This window comes from Sphaerodactylus townsendi, linkage group LG03 (assembly GCF_021028975.2).
Source record: "Sphaerodactylus townsendi isolate TG3544 linkage group LG03, MPM_Stown_v2.3, whole genome shotgun sequence".
NCBI classification, from domain to species: Eukaryota; Metazoa; Chordata; class Lepidosauria; order Squamata; family Sphaerodactylidae; genus Sphaerodactylus; species Sphaerodactylus townsendi.
The window spans coordinates 177,601,235-177,621,839 of NC_059427.1; the positions used below are offsets into that span (position 1 = coordinate 177,601,235).

At 45.1% G+C, this 20,605-nt stretch overlaps 1 protein-coding gene and 1 long non-coding RNA gene across 2 annotated transcripts in view; both read right to left on the minus strand.

Annotated features, from left to right (window-relative positions):
• Positions 1-9,614, minus strand: part of ITIH6 (inter-alpha-trypsin inhibitor heavy chain family member 6) — a 53,405-nt gene extending 43,791 nt beyond the window's left edge. The window contains exon 1 of the mRNA XM_048491057.1: positions 9,591-9,614. The gene's annotated coding sequence lies outside the window, so the exon portion shown is untranslated. The remainder of the gene's footprint in view (positions 1-9,590) is intronic.
• Positions 1-20,605, minus strand: part of LOC125429710 — a 398,924-nt gene that overhangs the window by 321,185 nt on the left and 57,134 nt on the right. The gene's annotated exons all lie outside the window — the stretch shown is intronic.

The window sequence follows — 20,605 nt, forward strand, 5'->3', positions numbered from 1 at the left end:
GGGCTTATAGAAATCAAGGTCCGAGTCGGGTAGCCTTGTCTCCTCCAAACTACATGAGCTCTGCAGCCTCGTGCTGCTTTGAGTCTCCACCCCTTTCTGGGTCAACCCATTCTGAGCATGGGGGTTACAGTTGCACAAGAGAAGAAGAAGAGTTTGGATTTATACCCCGCTTTTCTCAATTGTCTCAACCCTTTAAAGGTAATATCGATATTGCTTATATCAATGTCGTGGAGGCCGTTTCACTGGTTTTGCATTTGCACGGAAAAGCCAGCCATTGATCCATGAGAGGAGTGGGGGCAGGGGCTTTAAAAAACCAAAACAGGCAACCTTTAATCTTGCATTTGGAGCCACATGGAAGGAGGGAAGCCCCGCAGTGAGAGGGAAACCTTGTGGTTTCCGGTGCAACTTTATTGGCGTCAGCACAAGAATCTCTGCCCCACAGGAACCATACGCTCCATGCAAGGCAGAGTGCCAGTGTATAATCAGCCCTTCCTCTCCTCTCTCCACAGCAAACACCTTGTGAGGTAGGTGGGGCTGATGGAGTTCTGAGAGAACTGTGACTGGGCCAGGGTCACCCAGCTGGCTTCACGTGAGGGAGAATAAGAAGAGTTGGATTTAAACCTCACCTTCCTCTCCTGTGAGGAGACTCAAAGAGGCTTACAACTCCTTTTCCCTTACTCTCCCTGCAAAATACACCTTGTCAGGCAGGTGGGGCTGAGAGAGCTCTAAGAGAACTGTGAGTAGCCCCAAGGTCACCCAGCAGGCTTCATTCATGTGGAGGAGTGGGGAAACAAATCCAGTTCACCAGATGAGAGTGTGCCACTCATGGGGAGGAGTGAGAAATCAAACCTGGTCCAGGAGATTAGAGTCCACTGCTCTTGACCACTACTCCACACTGTCTCTCTCACACAATGCCCTCACTTTCACTCTTGTCAATGACAGATATGGTTAAAGGCGCTACCAACCACCGCTGTGGCAAGCACAAATGATGGATCTACAAATGTTCCAAAGCCACAGTAGCCAGATCTCATCCATGAAGAAGTATTCTTACTTTCTCCAGCCCACAGTGTTTCCAACTAAGGGCCTCTTGGGTGGGGATTGATGGTTTCTTATGCAGGCCTTGATGGTTTCATTGACAACACTTTTCCAATACAATGGTGTCTGGTCTGTGTTGGGTTATTCTGGGTCACACAAACTGTGTCTGGGGAATAAATTTTTCCTTCCCACAGGAAGGAGAACAACATTCTGTTGTGGGCCAAAGGAATGGCATTTTTGTTGTGTGAAAACCAATCTGCTCAGCTTTGAGAAAGTCTGGGGGAAAATTAAGGCCTAGTTCTTACTAAAGTGATAGAACGCTGGGCTGCAGCATTCTGGGGAAGGGGCTCACATAATGATATTTTGAAAAAAATAAAACCTCCACTGTAGAAATTTATATCAAAGAAAAGGGTTCTACTCAAGCTTTAGGATTGCCATTTCTTCCAGAACTACAACTGATCAGTTTGCCTGAAGAAAATGGATGCTTTGGATGGTAGCATTATATTCTGCTGATGCCCTCATCCCCAGACTCCATCCCCATATCATCTTATTTTTATTTCCCATTTTCTGTCCTCAGGGCCTTCACCCAGGTCAGCTTATCTTGTTTTTCTACAAATTTTGTACATTTGCATGTACGCTGTTATTTTATTTTTTTTGGCCCCTAGTTATTTCAGCACCCTGACCTGGGTGGCCCAGGCTAGCCTGATCTCGTCATATCTCAGAAGCTAAGCAGGGTCAGCCGTGGTTAGTATTTGGATGGGAGACTGCCCAGGAAAGGCAGGGCTGCTGCAGAGGCAGGCAGTGGCAAACCACCTCTGAACTGTATTGTCGAAGGCTTTCACGGCCGGAATCTCTGGGGTGCTGTGTGGTTTCCGGGCTGTATGGCCGTGTTCTAGCAGCATTCTCTCCTGACGTTTCACCTGCATCTGTGGCTGGCATCTTCAGAGGATCTGATAGTAGGAAAGGAAAGCAAATGGAGTATATATACCTGTGAGTAAAGGTCAATAGGTGAAGGATCTGAATAGGAGTGGCCTGGCAAGTGAGTAATAATGAAGTGTAGCATGTGAGTAACAATGGAGATAGCAAGGTCAATTGGTGAGGCATCTGAATAGAAGTAGTCTGGCCTTTGTTCCCTTTGATTGTTTATTGTCTATACTATAGTCATCCTGGGTTTGTGTGGAGCTGATTAGTCACTGTCTTGACTCTAGTGTTTTTCAAAACTGGCAGCCAAATTCTGTTCATTTTCATGGTTTCTTCCTTTCTGTTGAAATTGTCCATGTGGCATGGACACAATTAAGCTTCTCTGTGTAGTCTGACGTAGTGGTTATCAGAGTGGTCCAGAATTTCTGTGATTTCAAATAATATTCTGTGTCCAGGTTGGTTTATTATGTGTTCTGCTACTGCTGATTTTTATGGCTGAAATAGTCTGCAGTGCCTTTCGTGTTCTTTGATTCGTGTCTGAGCTACATGGTATGCGGTAGACTCCTGATGTAGCTAGAGGATCCCTCTTATCCTTTGTTGAACGTAACAAGCACATGGACAATTTCAACAGAAAGAAAGAAACCATGAAAATGAACAGAATTTGGCTGCCAGTTTTGAAAAACACTAGAACAAGACAGTGACCAACTTCCACACAAACCCAGGATAGTATAGACAATAAACAATCAGGAACAAAGGCCATACTACCACCAGACTCTCACTGTGACTGCTATCTCCATTTTTACTCACATGCTACACTCGTCTATTGAGCGCCTCCCTAATGAACTCCTGCCTCTCCGACCTTTACTTTCCTATCCATCCTCTGAAGATGCCAGCTCCTGATGCAATGTGGCTGAAGAATGCTAGAACATTAAACCATACAGCCCAGAAACCACACAGCACCCCACCTCTGAACTGATCTCTGTCACCTGGGATCACTTGAAGAGGTCTTTGTTACCCCAAAGCTGGCAACCCCTAGTTTGGGCTGTTTGAGTACCAGAATAATCCTCAATCATAGTCTGCTCCCACCTCTTCCCTCTCTGCCTTCTGACTTTCCAACCTCTCTCCCTCTGGCAGTGAAGTCTGTGGGGGCAACCAAGTCACCAAAATCATTGAGGTGCAGGCCTTTAAAGGGCGATGGAATAGCCTTCCCACCCACCGTCTTACTGTCACAACTCGACTGGGTTGCCATAAATTGGTTGTGACTTGATGGCACTTAACATACACACACAGTTATTGCAGAAGGCAATAACAAGCCATCTGTCGACCTCTTGTCTAAAAGACCCCACTGGGTCACCATAAGTTGGCTGTGACTTCATGGAACATTCCACCACCATTTCCTGCAATAGTTGAATTTGTGCAAACAAATAATTTAGGGCTATGTGTGTGCCTGTAATCTGTGACCCTGCCAAACTGGCAGTGCAGTTAAGGTTTTTTTCTGATCTTGGTTGTCTGGAGATCCATTGTAATACTGAGAGATCTCCAGGTGTCACCTAGAAGTTGGCAACCCAGAGTGCAGTCATAAACAGAGTGAAGCAGGAGTCCAGTAGCAACTTAAATACTTTATGAAATGTAGGCTGGCGTTTGCTTTCATGGATCAGAACAAATTTTACCACGTCAGAAGACTTGCATAGGTGTCAAACTCGCGCCCCACCAGATGTTATGGACTACAGTTCCCACCATCCCCTGCCAGCATCGTGCTGGCAGGGGATGCATGGGAACTGTATGCCCATAACAATGGAGAAGCTGTGAGGATTCTAACTTCTTTAGATTACACCTGTTCAATGCTTTAGAAGGGGTTGGCCTGGGCATGTCTGAATCGCAGGAGTTCTGTCCACGCATTTCTTTATACAGCAGTGCTTCAAAACAAGGATATTTCCCCCACCTAAACAGTGCACAATTCTTTTCCTTAAAACACACTATTCCATGTACCTATATTCGCTGTAGAATTTATGTTAGAACATGTAAACTGCTTTAGATGAGCCAAAAATTTTCTTACATTTTGGAAATTTTGAGAAGCAATACAAATTGGGAAAAGATTCACTCAATACTGAAAAGTTGCTTCCTTTCACTGAGCCTGAAGCAGTTAGCTTGGGCAGCATTCTTTGCCAGGCACTGCTCAAGGTCAGGGCTCAGAGCGTAGGGAGTACGAAGATACCAAGAGTTAAACAATCCCTGACCTCTGCCACAGAATCACAGGTCAGAAGGGGAAGAAGGAGGAGGAAAGAGAAAGTGTCCCCTCAGACCTCAAAAAAGAATGTGAATAGGGGTGCTTCCACCAGACCAGTAGGGGCATAGTCAGAATGTTTGTGTATGTCAAACATCCGTCTATGAATCCTACTCCTACAGTGGAGATACTAAGAAAACTCTTCCCAAAGCTGAAGAGAAATGGGAAGAGCCATGGAAGCAGAACATAGCACCTTAGTGAAGCAAAACGTTTTTTCCAAGGTGACTGTACCTAAGAAACAGAAAGTGATTGAAAAAACTAAGTGGGTGTTTAGGCTGAAAGCCTGTACCAGGCAGACGGTAAATTCTTTACAAAATATAAGGCAAAGTGATAGGTCGCTTGGGGCTTTGCCAAGAGCAACAAAGAAGAAAAGGCTTATTCACTTACAGTAATGCCGGTAAGAATCACTGGGTATACTTATACCTTAGCTAGCAAATTACAATAACATGAGGCTTCAAACATTATGATTTTCAATGTGCTTATCTGAACGTGCCGTTGAAACAGAATGTGTACTTGAGGCCCCCTGCTGGCTATGAGGGAGATAGCCCTACTATGGTGTACAAACTTCATCGTTCCCTATATGGATTGATTCAAAGTGTGTCGCAACTGGTGACATTTGCTGTCTCTGATGCAAAATTTGGAGGAATGTGGTTTTAGCTGCACCTGTGAATTCACAAGTGTAAGTATATAAGAGCACTAGAAAGAGAAATCATACTTGCGTATGTAGATGACATACAGAAAAACAGTTAAACAGACTATATAAACAGCAACAGCAGAAACCTTTGTGGTTAAAGACCTGGGGAAATAACTCATTGCCCTAGGCATTGTTGCATCCAAAGTGTAGATGAACAAAGAAAAAATCAAGCCCATAGTAAAAAAAAGCTGTCAGGTTGGACAACAGAAAACCGTTTCTCCCAATGACTGTTGCTTTCTTAAGTTATCCAGTTTAGAACTGTGTAATAACCCAGATTTATACAGGTCATTATTGGGAAGCTCAATTCACATCTCAAACTGGACTCATCCAGATTTGGCGTTTCCTGTGAGTAAAGTTAAGTTTCCGTCATGCTGCACAACCTGTACAACATGACTGGGAAGGTTTAAACTAGACAGTATTATATGGCACTCAATGCTTCTACTTTGATTGTAGGATTGTTGATCCAAGCAGTAAACAGCAAAGCAATAAGCTGTGTGCTAGCTAGCTGGCCAGCTCTCTTTTGCTGATGGGAGAATATGGTAATCTCTGCACTGGGTTTGTGATAAACCTATGTAAGCGATTCCAGAAGTTGCATGGAGCTCCCGTAAACAGATATCGGTCAGTTTGTCTACTTCAGAGGCTGAATTCTGTGCCATCTCAGAAACCTGTACTGAGTTACTGTGGCTGAAGGCGTTGTTGACAGAACTGGGTGAAAATGTACAACAGCCCACTCCCCTACTAGAGGATTCGCCAACAGCCATCCATTTAGCTGAGACTGAAAACCTGAAAGCCAGGACAAAGTATATAGGTGTCAAATACGAACATGTCCGTGAACTGGTACAGAGTGGGTTTATCAAACTGCAATATGTTGATTCCAAAACTGAATGTAGCAGAGGCATTCACTAAACCTACCTCGAGAGAAAAGTATGACCTTCTGTGTAATCAGCTAAACGTGGCTTCTGTGAATGCTGTAAATACTGCCATTACGATTTTGGAAGGGGTGTTAGAACATGTGTCAATGTTTAGATTGGCAAAATCTAAATGACAGCTGTACCCTCCTCCAAACTGGTGCTGTGTGCAGTATTGGTGCTGAGTGCACAGAGTGCAAGAGTAACTGATTGGCACCAGACATGTATATAGTTAGCACAGACAACAGAGAGAGGTGTGCCTGAAAACACCTGTGGTCTGGCGAAGCACTTTGTTAGTTGATAGCAATACATAGAACTGCACTGGTGACTGTGTGTCTGTCAGTTCTTTCTACATTGCATCCTACAAGGTGGTCTACTTCGAGTAACCACTGTTTCAACAATTTACTATGCTACCCTGTGAATATACTTGCTGAAATCCCTTCATTTAAACTGGAATTAAGGCACAAACAGCTGGCCCTCTCCCCTGCACCTGGTTACCTTATTAAACTATTCTAAGTTCTTGGGGTTTTCTTGTCAGGGGATGTGGGCCCACCCGGCCAGCCCTGCACGTGTGTGTTTTTTGACCTCATCGGCTAATTGGACAGATTTCCTTCATCTACCACCTTCGATGTATCCCTCACACCCAGCTTGCCACAGATGCCTCTCAAAGAGAGTCCATAAAGTTATGTTAGTTTTCTCCTCGTGCTTCTGAAAAGAAGTCGGAGCTTTCAGCTTTTACCTACCTCAGGGAAACCAGCGGACTGGCCTCCTTCCTTTCAGCTCCTGCCATCCCCACCAAATACTTCCCAACTCTGTCTGGTTTGGCTGGACTTGGCCACAACTATCCAAACATGCCAGGAGTGTTAGTCTTTGAAGCTCGGAGCCCGTTTGTGATAAACAGTCATTTCCACTGGGTGGAGGTACAGCCAGAAGAATTCTGGGGACAAGACATTAAACTGGGACACATTTACACTCAGATTGGTTTCTTCTTTTGCAGCCTCGGACTCTCTGTTTCCAAGACGTTCCTCCATTAAACAAAATCTCACTGGCAGTGGCGTACCTAGGCAAACTGGAACCCTGGGCAAAACTGAGTTTGATGCCACCCCCATGGGCAGCCACCCTCTCCCACCGTGGACTCAAACAACGCATTTTTTTCCACTCAGGTCTGAAGTTTGGTTCAGGGGGGTCCTCAAAAGTTATGGGACCCTCAAAGGTGTATGCATTCCATGGAAAAAACTACTGAAAATACAAAAAAATCCCAACAAACAGTAACTTGCACAAGCCTTTTGGCGCCCCATTACAAGGGGCGCCTAGTACAACTGCCCACTTTGCCCAATGGGAGGAACGCCTCTGCTCACTGGTTTGTCATCCTGCTTAGAATCTATAGTGACTTAGCATCATGTGTCCCTTTAAACCAGGAATCATAGAGTTCTTTCCTGCAAAATTAGAATTACTCTATCAGATGTTCATGGCCAACTGGCCATTGCTGATCAGAGGCTACCAGCATGGGAATTGTAGTTCCTGAACATCTGGAGAGCCGCAGGTTCCCTACCCCTGCCCTAAACCTTCCACTGGACCAACCTCTTCAAATGTTAAGCAAAAACACTTCATGGGGAGCACCTAATCCTGGAGTCTTTCTTCTCTTTTATCAATGGTGAAAGAAGAAAGGCACAGAGGCTAAGGAGTCAGTTCTGAATTTTTAAAAAACCCAACCTAATTCTAATGGTAAAATCTATTCTGCCGTTCTGATGACAGATGCAAGGATTTTAAATAAAGGTGTGTTTTTTAAATCCTCTCCTTGTTCTGTTCTTCTTGTTCTATCCTGGAAACTTTAAAAGAAAAACGATGGCTTGGATTCTGTTTGGAAATAGAACCCATCCTAACCTTCAAAGCTTCCTAGAATTAATTCAAGTCAAATTAAGTGTTTAAATTACTGGAAATCAATCAGAAGAGAAAAAAAATATCTAAAGTATTTCAAAAAGTGGCAGTCAAAGACTTTTTGTTTGATGGGAAACGTGTCAATTTTAAGTGCTCCCTTTTCTAACTGGACATTCGTTACTTTATATCTCCAATGGGGACCCCCCCCCCTCATAGTGTAACTGGTCCAAGGTCACCCAGTGGGCTTCTATGGCACAAGTAGGGATTCGAACACAGGTCTTCCAGATACTAGTCTGACACTCTAACCATTACATTAAACTGGTTCTCTCCCTGTGTTTTTTAAATTCAAATTTGCTACGAAGATCTTGCTTGAATGCATTTAGAACATAAAAGCTTTTAAATATTTCCCATATTTTGACTTCTACGATTCTACACCAAACTCTCCAAGGTCAACAATAAACATTTTTCCTCCCAAAAGCAGTGGATCCTATTATGAAGTATTTCCCTACAGTCAGGATAATCAAAGACTAAACTTTCATAATTAACACTGGACTCCCATGAACTTGACCAGCTAAAAAGGGGGGGGGGGAGGATCTAAATTTGACATTAGGTTATGACACATTTTCTCTTCTTTCTAGTCATACTGTACTGTGTGGTTTTTTTTTAATACATGTTGTTTCTTAGAGCAGAAGGTCCTCTAAGACATGGAACTTCTTTTAATGCCTGGTTTCAAATCTTACCATTCATGGACTGCACCTGCTACCATTTCTGGTTAGTCCAACATTGGATGGGAATGTGCTGCAGCTGTCGTGGACTGGACTTGGACCAAAATATCGCAGTGGTGATGGACTGCAACTGTGCAGAGAACGGGACTCTAGTTCCTGATAGCAACAATGAAGATCCAGTGTCCCAGAGGTACAAAGATGCTCCAAAGAGCACGTAACAGGCCAGAGTTACAGCTGGTGTAATTCTGAGGGAAACAGCTAAGTCACTGACTTCCATTGCCGTAGGCTGGGTTAGAAACCTAGTTAATATAATCTGAAAACTAATAGTGTCTTTGGGTGGGCAGGCAGAGAGGAAATACAGACAAAGAAAAGTCACTCTGATATCAAATCAATACTGCTTGGCATGGGACGAGAGTGGTGGTTCCTCCCCTCCCCTGCCCCCACACCTCCCATTAGTTAAGAAATGCAAAATAGGCTAGGGTATGTCAGCCTTTCTTGGTAAATGAGTGTGCAAGCTTTTCAGTAACTCAGTAGAGTATAAAAGCTGCTGTTAGGTATACAGCCCTGTTTTTTTGTCTGACAGCTGTGCTACCAGCTGCCTGATAACATTTTTTTGTGCTATCAGCTGCCTGTCCATACTGCATAATGAAGGTTTCTGTGCAGCTTCAAACCTTGCAGATTTGTACAGAATGAAACATGCATTCACCCCTTTTGCATTCCTGCTGCACTGAATAATCCCCGGCAACTTAGTTTTTTTTGGGGGGGGGGAATATAATTGGTTTTCTTCTCATGCCAGCCTCTTGTTCCTATTTCTTGTTCAGAGGCTGAAGTCGGGCAGAGGCTGTGGTTTAGTGGAAGACCCTCTGCTTGGCATGTAGAAGAAAGTCCCAGGTTTGATTCTGGGCATGTCCAGTTAAAAAGGACCCGACAAAAGGTGACAGAAAATAACTTGACCTCAGACCCTCGAGAGCCACTATCATTCTGAGTAGACAAGAGTGACCTTCATGCACCAATCGTGTGATTCGGTGGAAGTAAAGGTCAGAAGTCTTGGCATCCAACTTTTACAAAAATGATACTAAAGACCAAGCAAACAGCACAACATAACTCAAGGTCTGACAACTAGCTGGTCCCCCAGTGGGGCTTACCTCCTGGGATGGAGTATGGATTGGGCGTCCCACCGCACTTAGAGGAGCCAAGAGCAAGAAGACATAGGCAGAATATCTCAGGAGCTGACCCATGGCTGGCATGGAAGCGTCTCCTCGTCTTTGTGGAAGGCTCCGTGGATGCAAACGCCTCCCTGGCATCTCTTTCATTCGTACTTTTAAAACCTTAGGTTACTTTTTTCATTTTTTAAAAAAAAGAACCTATAAATGTAGCATTCATCCTGGTACAAGACTTGATTGTGTATGCATCCAAGACTGGAGGGTGGCCAATTTCACTCGCTACTCCATAAGATGAAATGAAAACAAAATATTCTGAAGAGCCCGTGTCCTGTTTTCAGCACTTGATGAGGGCTTTGGAAAAAAAATAAACAGTCCACAAATATGCTTCATAAATAAGATGGTGGGTCAAGATAGTCGGGGGACAGAAAGAGGTCATGGCAGATCACGTGCGCCAATCCCTTCTTCTGGTACCTGTGATGTCCTTTGGCAGAAGACACCAAAAATATCTGCTTTTTAACGGAGGGAGGGGAAAAACTCTCCAATTCAGAGCGTAAGTGAAAAGATGGGAGAGGTTTTCGGAGCTGAAGAACTTGAATTAATTTACCCAGCTTCTTTTGGTCCTGATCCAAGTCCTTCCATTTTGCAAGAAGCAAACCTCTCTGCTCGTGCCCGAAGCAAAAAAACTGTTGTTGTTTGTACTGCTCAAGTTAGCAGATTAAGAAACAAATTTACCAGCAGTCCTCAAATTACACGGGGAAAAGAGGGAAACCCAAGCCCTCTGCTTTTCTTGTTCTGTTTTTATTTCATGCATGCTACTCCTTCACTTTTATTTTACATCAACATTTACCAGTACTCGTATATTTCATATTACATGCCCACAAACCAAGGTAGTTAAAAACAAACAGCACAGGAATAGCCCATCTGGATTTGACCAAGGTCCAACTTGACCAGAACAGTGCTTCCAGCAACTGATTTATTTTATTATACTCCACAACCTCTCCTCACAGGGAACTTGAGGCAGAGTTCCTCCGTTGCGTGTCCCCCAGAATCAGGTAGACTCCCTCTTGCACAGAGGTTCTGTTTAGCTGTTGTAGCACTTTGGTTTACATAAGAAGATATCTTCCATGGTTTACATTTGTGTAATTCTTATAAAAAGCCAGCAGCCATCCCCATATCTCATGTTAACAAGTTTTGGAAACGTTTATTTCTCTGCACATAGGAATCTGACCAGTGGTGGGATTCAAATAATGACTGTTAAAAAGTATTAAAATATATATTTTTAATATCACTTTTTTATTTTAAGTATTAAAAAATATTAATACTTAATTTAAAATATTTTAAGTATTAAAAAAGTGGTATTTTAAATTTTAACAACAGATTCTACAGAACCTTCGGAACCCCCTGAATTGCATCTCTGAATCTGACCTCTTTTTCTCTTCTTGTAAGACTTTGCACTGTCTCTTAACCTCAGACTTCAGAGTGGGACTTGACCAGAGAGACAGAGAGGTCGAGGCACGAGGCACTTTCTTGTGCCTCGACCTCTCCACTGGGAGCAGCAGTGGCATAGGAGGTTAAGAGCTCGTGTATCTAATCTGGAGGAACTGGGTTTGATTCCCCGCTCTGCCGCTTGAGCTGTGGAGGCTTATCTGGGGAATTCAGTTTAGCCTGTGCACTCCCAACACACGCCAGCTGGGTGACCTTGGGCTAGTCACAGCTTCTCGGAGCTCTCTCAGCCCCACCTACCTCACAGGGTGTTTGTTGTGAGGGGGGAAGGGCAAGGAGATTGTAAGCCCCTTTGAGTCTCCTGCAGGAGAGAAAGGGGGATATAAATCCAAACTCCTCCTCCTCCTCTCCTCCTCCTCCTCCTCTTCCTCTTCCTCTTCCTCTTCTTCTTCTTCTTCTTCTTCTTCTTAACCTTCGGAACCCCCTGAATCCCATCTCTGAATCTGACCTCTTTTTCTCTTGTTGTAAGGAGAAGACTTTGCACTGTCTCTTAACCTCAGACTTCAGAGTGGGACTTGACCAGAGAGACAGAGAGGTTGAGGCACAAGGCACTTTCTTTACTGCTCTGACACTATCCCTTTGATGCATAGATTGCTACTCTCAGAAAGCTCCCTTCCTTCCTGCTTCTTCGCCACTTGCCTCCATGAGGGAAAGGACACAAGTTCTGTATCTCCTTCCACCCTAGTTTGTTAGACTAGATTAATAAGCTATATTAACGCTGTTCTTTCTAGAAATGGAATTCCTACAATGAACATAGTATATTAGTTTGAATAGTCAAAAGTCTCTGAGTGATTTTGTCCCTGGCACAGACCCAGGCTGTGTGGAACTCTGCGGCACGTACGGAAACCCTGGGCACTCTCTGCTAAATTACTGGATCAAGAGTCTGACTGGTTCTTAAGGGACCAAGATCCTTGAATTCCAACATCACTGTCACTGGATGCTGGAACAATAAAGACCGAGGGCAGACTTACCATGAGACAGCTTCATGTGGTGGATTTGGGGCATGATCGAGACACCATTGGGGACTGGTTCATGTGACTCAAAGGAAGTTATATTCTTCTGGGCAAGCGCCAGTGAAATATAAGAGGTGCTGGGGACTGATACATTTGCTCAGTTCTTGTCAATTTCAATTATTTGTGCCTTGGAGAACTTCCTAGTGGCTGATGCCCCACATGTAGCGGTGGGAGAAGACGCCATTTGGATTTTTCACCTCTGGAACCAATGTTATTGGGGCAGCCCTGACCTGCAAGGAAATATTGAAAGGAATTTAGTACAGGCAATGTTATGATCAAACTCATCCCATCAAGAAGATGAGGATACAGACTAAAGCAGGGTCCCCAACATTTTTGAGTTTGTGGACACCTTTGGAATTCTGACAAAGAGTGGTGGATGCAGCCACAAAATGGCTGGCTCAGGAGGCGGAGCCAACCACAAAAAGGTTGTTACAGTTTATCTTTGGTCACACAGTGAGGATCCTTGTGCTGCAGATTTAAAAAAATCTGCATAGCCAATCAAATCTCCAGTGGCCAATCAGAAGCTTGGTTGGCAAAAGCCCCACCTACTTTCTAAAAATACTTGTTGGGCACCAGGAAAGGGGTTGGCAGATGCCATGGCCCATGACACACACAGGCACCATGTTGGGGATCTCAGACTAAAGTGTATCTAGTTAAATAAATATAGCTGCTACCAGAGGCGTAGCTCCAAGGGGACTTGGGGGTGCACGATGCACGGGGCGTGCACCCCTATGGGGATGTGGCAAGGGCATTCCAGGGCGGGGTGGGACAGGACGGGGGGTGGAGGACGCAGCAGTGCACCAGGCGATTTACCCCCTTGCTACGTCTCTGGCTGCTACTAACAAAAACTTGTACTTCCTGTCCAAGGAACTATATCTTCAGCATGCGCAGACTCCAGGCATGATCTATGGGAATACTTCATTGGCAAGCTCTGTTGAAACGAATGGAGTTACCCAAGAGAGGGAGATAACGAGCCAAGTCACTGTGCCCTTTAAGAGAGCATGGCATGCATGGCAGATGTTCCGCTGAGCGATCCTGCTCCAGACGTTCTAGCATTTAACAACTGGATAAAAGACGATCCCATTACACGTATTCCCATAGCAAGCAGTTCTTTGATCTCCAGGGCTAGAGGCAATTTATTATCCACATAATTATTATCTTCCACATAATTTCTAAATTTCACTTCCAAAAGCAATACTGTGGGTGAACTACTGGAAAGAGACGTACCAGTACTTTCCCCCATACTCCAAAAAACAAACAAACCCTACATACTTTAAAAGTTTTGGAATTTGATACATTATGTCCTCTGGGAATCCTAGCTAGATTCCTTTAACTTCTAGATCCTAGACGTGCTACCGACTACAGTAGCACAGGACAGCAAACATGTCCAAATTTACGGACTGAAAAAGTATACCAGCTAAAGGCTGACCTGCAGAATAATGCACATTCAATCCACTTTCACAATTGTTTGAAAGTGGATTTGCCTATTCCGCACAGTAAAATTCAGCTTCAAAGTGCATTGAAAGTGGATTGAAAGTGCATTATTCTGCATGTGCGAAAAGGGCATTCAAAGAGACCGAGTTGCCATCTGTCCATGTTTCTTTCTTTTGGTTCCTTATAACATCCAGTAGTTTCTTTATTCATTTCTGTAAACATTTACATCTCTGTGCCATTTACATCTCTGTACCCCCCCTTTCCTTCATCAAGGAGTCTTACAAACTCCTTCCCCTACTTCTCCCCACAACAAACACCCTGTGAGGCAGGCGGGGCTGAGAGAGTTTCAAAGAACTGTGATTAGCCCAAGGACACCCAGCAGGCATCATGTGTAGGAGTGGGAAAACAAATCTGGTTCATCAGATAAGAATCAACCACTCAGGTGGAGGAGTAGGGAATCAAACCTGGTTCTCCAGATTAGAATCCACCTGCTGTTAACCACTACACAATGCTAGTCCTCTCATTGCTTTTCTCTCCTCTGGAACTCACTGCCACAGGATGTGGTAATGGGTGTCAACTTGGATAGCTTTAAAAGAGGGGGGGAATTCATGGGGGTGGGTGGGCAGTGGTGGGATTCAGCAGGTTTGCACAACTTCGGCAGAACCGGTTGTAAAAATGGTGCTTGTAAACAAACAGTTGTTAAATTATTGAAATCCCACCACCGAAACCAGTTGTTAAATTCTTTGAATCCCACCACTGTCAGGGTGGGATATCAATGTGCTAGCCAGGATGGCTATCTACTCCCTCCAGTATTATAGACTGTATGCCACTTTCTCTCAGTTGCTGGGGGACACGGGCTGGAGGATGCCGTTGCGGACATGCTGCCTGTGGGATTCCTAGGGGCAGCTGAATAACCACTGTGTGAACAGAATCCTGGACTTGATCGGCTTTTGAGCTTGTGTAGGGGTGAGCCCGCGAACCCAGCAGAACCGTAGAAAGAGCGCCTGGGATGCCAGTGCCGGCTACGGCCTTCTGGGCGCACACGCTCCCCCAACCCCCGCTCCCCCGTGAGTCACGGGTCATGAACTGCCTGACTCGCGGTCACCAGGTGTCCCATACAAAGGGACAAAAGGGCTCTTGCCCTCAGGTGAGGATTAGACCCAGACGCGGATGCTTCCTCCCGCACGTAGCAGCCCGATGAGATCATGCATCACATGATGATCTCCCGTTCTCCCGCTCTCCCGACCTCTCCTGCTCCCCGCCTGCCCGACCCCTTTACACGCCCCCAGTGAAACCCTAATAAAAGGTGCGAGGGGCGAGCACACGGCAGAGTTTCCAGGATCACGGGATCCCGCGCTTCCTGCTACTGGCTCTCTCCACCAGATGATATCTCCGCGTCTCGTCTCTTTCTTGGGGCCTCGTGGGCAAGACTTCAAGCTTGTCCAGCATGGCTCTACTTACACTCTGGAGTTCTTATGACTGACGAAGCAGTGTAGTCAAACATGACAAATGTCAGAACAGGAATTAACCAGGCCTTGAATGAAGAGTCATACTGAGCCAGAGAGGAAATTGTATTAGAGCTTACACAGATGTCCAAAAACACAATCCAAAGAATACATTTTTATTAAGACCCACCCAGTGTCACATAACAGTGGGCAAGCTTCTGCGTTCACTAGAGCTCTGCATTAAACTAGATGTCCCATATAAAAGAGAGCAAAATTGGAAATTTTCAGATCATGGCTTAAAGAATGTGTCAGGCCACTATATGCTGGGTCTTTTGGCAGGCAAGAAGACTCAGGTTTCAAGTTGCTTCAGGGCAGGGCAGACGATCTGTTCAAAGGATGTTCCTGCTGCATTTCTGCTTTTTATAAGATAGTCTTACAAATCTTAATTCAAAGGCACTATCCAGTTCATGCTTAATGGATGGAGGGATAGTCTTGCAGCCTGCAGTGGGGAACAGTTTGGTTTCTGTGCACTGGGGAAATAGTTATGCTGATGCTTCTCCCAGTTTAAAGCAAATGCTGTGTGATTTGTGCTCTTTGCTCACTGAGAAATGTATCGAAGATGAAGAAAATAAATCTCAAAATGATGACTGGAAACATTTCAGTATCTGATAGATCGTCTAAAACAGTGATGGCGAACCTATGGCACGGGTGCCAGAGGTGGCACCCGGAGCCCTCTCTGTAGGCACGCACACACAGAGTTCGTCATGTGGGGGGGTGGAAAATCCCCCCCACACACACACATCTAGGCTGGCCTGGGCCTCTGTGCGCACACCACGGTGAGCAGGGAGGACTCAGCTGGTGGGCTTGGTGCCTGTGCTCTGGGTGGCTGCTGCCCGGGGGAGGGGGTGTGTGCAGAGGAGGCAGAGATGCTAGAGAGGCACAGAGCAGTGTGTGTGGGACTTGCTGGAGGCTACTGCAGGCTGGCCCCTGCTCAAGCGAGTGGGGCGGAGGAAGAGGGAGCCAACCGTTTTTTTCTATACTAAAACCGGGTTGGCACTTTGCGATAAATAAGTGGGGTTTGAGTTGCAATTTGGGCACTCGGTCTCAAAAAGGTTCGCCATCACTGGTCTAAAAGGTAAAGCAAAAAATGGAAAAAGTGACTGAAAAAAACATACTGGTCCCTTCCGCACACGCAAAATAATGCGTTTTCAAACCACTTTCACAACTGTTTGCAAGTGGATTTTGCCATTCCACACAGCTTCAAAGAGCACTGAAACCAGTTTGAAAGTGCATTATTTTGCATGTGCGGAATGAGCCATACTGTTTATTAATACTATTATTTTACTATGTGGTCTACTGGAAGTAGAGATTTCCAAAACATTACTATCTCCCTCACCCACAGTCATTGTCAATTTGACAGAGATGAGCTTTGGGCCTGCCGGGGTACAAATAAGGATAGAAAGTAAAGGCATCTTGAAATTCTTGGTAGTTAGAAACAGTAACCTACGGTAAGCCTCAAGGGTTGTGTGAGTCCAACCCCTTGCATGATATAGGAAATTTACAACTACCTTCTCCCTACCACTATCCCAGTGACCCTTGCTCTATGGAAGGCAAAAAAAAAAATCCAGGATCTGGGCCCATCTGGCCTGGAGGAAAATGCCTTCCTGAACCCAAAGTGGTGACCGACATTACCCTGTGCATGTAAAAAGGGGCAAGAGCCAAGCATTGACATCCTTTTCTGCCCTCTCTCTCACGACCTGCCTAAGTTCATAGAATCGACAGTGATGCCAGATGGTCATCTAGACTCTGCTTAAAAACCTCCAAAGGAGGAGAGCCCACTGCCCCCCGAGGAAGCCTGTTACACCAAGGAACCACTCTGTCATGAAGAGTTGTCCTCTTTTCCAAAGGATAAAAGGTCACAGCATGGTTACCTCACCCTTTTCTTGCTTTGAGGAAGAGTTCCTAAATAAAGCAAAAAGCCACAAGAAAGCCTGGCCAGAAATAAACTTGGAAAAGCAAAGGGAGGCAGAGAGACAGAGGTCTGCGAAACAAATTAGTCCAAGAAAAGGAAAATGTTACAGCTGTGTCTTGGCTATTTATAAGGCGTGCATGTGTTTATGTGTAACGGATCACCACCCAGACCAAAATGTACACTTTCTGAATCCCCAAAATCTTTTGCCTTCATGACAGTTTGAAGTGGTTGTTGAAATTATCAGTTGTTTTTGCAGATTTGAACGGAAGGTTGCAAAATCTCTCCCACTACACAGTGGGAGAGAGTCTTGACTAGGTTATGAAAACACTTGAAAACAGCCTCTGTGTCAACAGCTTTATCGTGTCAGAGAAGCTCTTTAAACAAGCAAAACGTTGACGATTAGTGACAAAACAGAGGGACTGGCAGTGAAAGGAAACCATCAAGCAATGAATTTGTCCTTTGCATCCTGGGATTTGGATACAGGGAACCTTTCAAGATGAGTTTCTTAAACAACCGTTCAGTTACCTTGAAAGTGTTTTGGTTTCCACATGTCAAACACTGGCTCCTTATTTCATAGCTGCTGCCTTATGATCTGTCTGCCAAAGGTCATATCTTTCTCTGCACTGAAACTGTCGATGTGTACCTCTCACTGAAGTGGGGGTGAGACAGGGCTGCCCGTTAAGCTTAGACACTCAATGCTCAGCCCGGGCAATTCCACTGCAAGTCCAGGCAGCACCATCCCCTTTACGTAACAAACAAAGAAGACCCACATCTTCATTTTGGTTTTATTAAATAGCACATTGGAGGGCTGAAATGGCAAGCATCCAACTTTCTCAGAAATCATCTGCCATGAATAACGAATGATCCTTTGGGCAGCGCCAATACCCGCAAAAATGGGAGGCACCACTGACTTAGCATGTGTTAGCTGGATCCACCCATAAAGGGGCCAAAGAGAGCGTTTGCTTACTGGAAAATGATCTGTAGAAAAGGCTCAAAAAGGAGGGAGAGGTTTTTCATAACCTAGTCAAGACTCTTTTCAAATTGAGAGACCTGCTACTTAGATGTTTAATTCTATGTTATACTTGTTATTGGTCAATTACCCACCAGCGTTCTGGCACCAGGTCCCAGTGTGACAGGAAGTGCATCAGGCCAAGAAATCTTGTTTGCGGTGCGTTGAGAGAGGAGGCGTGTCAGCGTAAAAAATATTGTCACGACACGCTTCCTGTTTGTGGCGCGCACGTCGGGGCAAGATTTCTTGTCCCAACATCTTTCCAGTTGCCCCGCGTGTGCTTCTCCAGAGCACTTCTGGTGCGACTTTTCACACCAGGGCGGGGCAAGACTGGGGAACACCAGCAGTGGGCCATCATGACATATTGTTTCCTCTGACAAAAGTATAATAGTGTCAAACTCGCAGCCCTCCAGATGTTCATGAACTACAATTCCCATCAGTCCCTCCCAACATGGGAATTGGCTATACTGGCAAGGGCTGGTGGGAATTGTAATTCATGAACATCTGGAGGGCCGTGAGTTTGACGCCGACCATTCCACTCACAAATACCAATAAGAACACAAGAAGAGCCCTGCTGCATCAGACCAGTGGTCCATCTTGCCCAGGATTCTCACAGAGCGGCCAGCCAGTTTCCTTGGAGGTTCAATAGCAGGGCGCAGAAGCTGAGACCTTTCCCTGATGTTGCCTCCTGGCTCTAGTATTCAGAGGCTTCCTGCTTCATCTTGGCAAGTAGCCATGGATAGAGTTATCCTCCATGAATCTGTCTAATCCCCGTCCAAGTCAGAGCAAAGAATTCCAGGACAGGAGGGAATTATGAATAGTGAAGCCAGCTGAATAAGACCTGGGCTCAGTATTTCCCCTTCCCCTTCTAGAGGTACAGAAATGCCACAAGCCAATCATACTCAGTGGGGCATAATAAAATAGACCTCTAAATAAACTTTCCATAAAGGGGAACTGATCATCTGGGTCATTTGGACATCAATTGTAATCCCAGATGTCCAGGCCCTACCTGGAGGTTGATAACCAGTCGTCAAGTGTGCTAGATCAACTTTAACTTCAACTGGCCTTTATTAGGCACATCAATAAAAATAAAACAAAATACAGGACAGAGCGAGTGCTAAAACAGGTCATAAAACCGGACAAAGCACGTAAGGTTGGTATAGAAGAGGTGATCAAGCTTGCATTATGTCTTTCTTTCCATAGGTTCGCCTCCACCGATTCTAGTCCATAGGTGTCAAACTCACGGCCCTCCAGATGTTATGGACTACAGTTCCCATCATCCCCTGCCTCATGCGAGTTTGACACCTGAGTTCTAGGCCCTGTACATGCACATTTAAAGCAAACTTAAAAGCCTGCAGAAAACTCTGGCAAAACTTCTGCCACCCAAGGATGAGAATGCCTTAACAGTCCAGGTGCTTGGGAGCAACAGCCACAGCAGGCCCTTGCTTTCACCTCCTGCATGTGAGCTCCCAAAGGCACCTGGGGGACCACTGCGAGTAGCAGAGTGCTGGACTAGATGGACTCTGGTTTGATCCAGCTGGCTTGTTCTTGTGTTTCTTGAGCACTTCTAATAAAAATTCTGCTAATAAAAATTTTCCAGTTATCCCGCCATCGCTATTATTCAGCAGGTGAATAGTCTTTGTATGCTCTGAACAACTTTTTTTATTCCCTAGAGCTGGGATAAGTAGAGAGAGTCTAGGTAACGCATACTTCGGGCAAGAAAATATAATATGCTTGAGAGTCTCAATAGTATCCTGACAATAAGCACATGTTCTATCTTGAAGTGGAATATTCAACTGTCGGCCCTTAAGAACGGCAGAGGGGAATGAGTTACATCTAGCTCGAGTAATGATCCATCTCTGCCTGGGCTCTGACAGTTGGGATAGATATTTGGATAAATATCTAAATATTTAGATATTTACTGTGCTAGATCACTTAAGCAGTTTTGGGCAGAGGCTAAATTTTAACTTGGGAATTTTCATAGCCTCTATAATACACCAGTTCCCAACGTCAGCTGAAATTGCTTCCTCACATTATGAATTATTTTCTGGAAGAAAAAAGGCAGGGGGTTATTATTGTGTTGCACGAAGTAGCAATAAATTAGTGCATTAGAGACTGAGCATCGGTTTGAACTTCTTATTTTCCAGACTAGAAGTAATTTCAGCAGACACAAATTTTCTCATTGTTGGGTTGCTAAACTTCAGGTGCGACCTGGTCGATCTGCTATTATAACTGGTCTCCTGATGTCAGAGACCTAATCCTATGGAGAAAATTCCAAAGAGTTGACCCTATATGTCATTAAACCAGGGGTCTGCAACCAATTGGCCATGCTGGCAGGGGCTGATGGGATTTGTAGTTCATGAACTTCTGGAGAGCCGCAGGTTGCAGACCCCTGCATTAAACCCTCCCCTCCCAAACCTCCAGGTATTTTCCTCCAGGTATTTTCCAGAGACAACAACCCTAAAGCTGAGAGATCGCTGACATGCCCCCTTCTGCAACAGAAAAGACAGAAGCCCCGCTGGGCCCCCTCTTTTGCGAGCGACCCGCACCGAGGTTGCTAAGCAACACCCGACCACAAAATGGCGGACCTACGAGGGAGCGCATGCGCACTGCAAAGACTC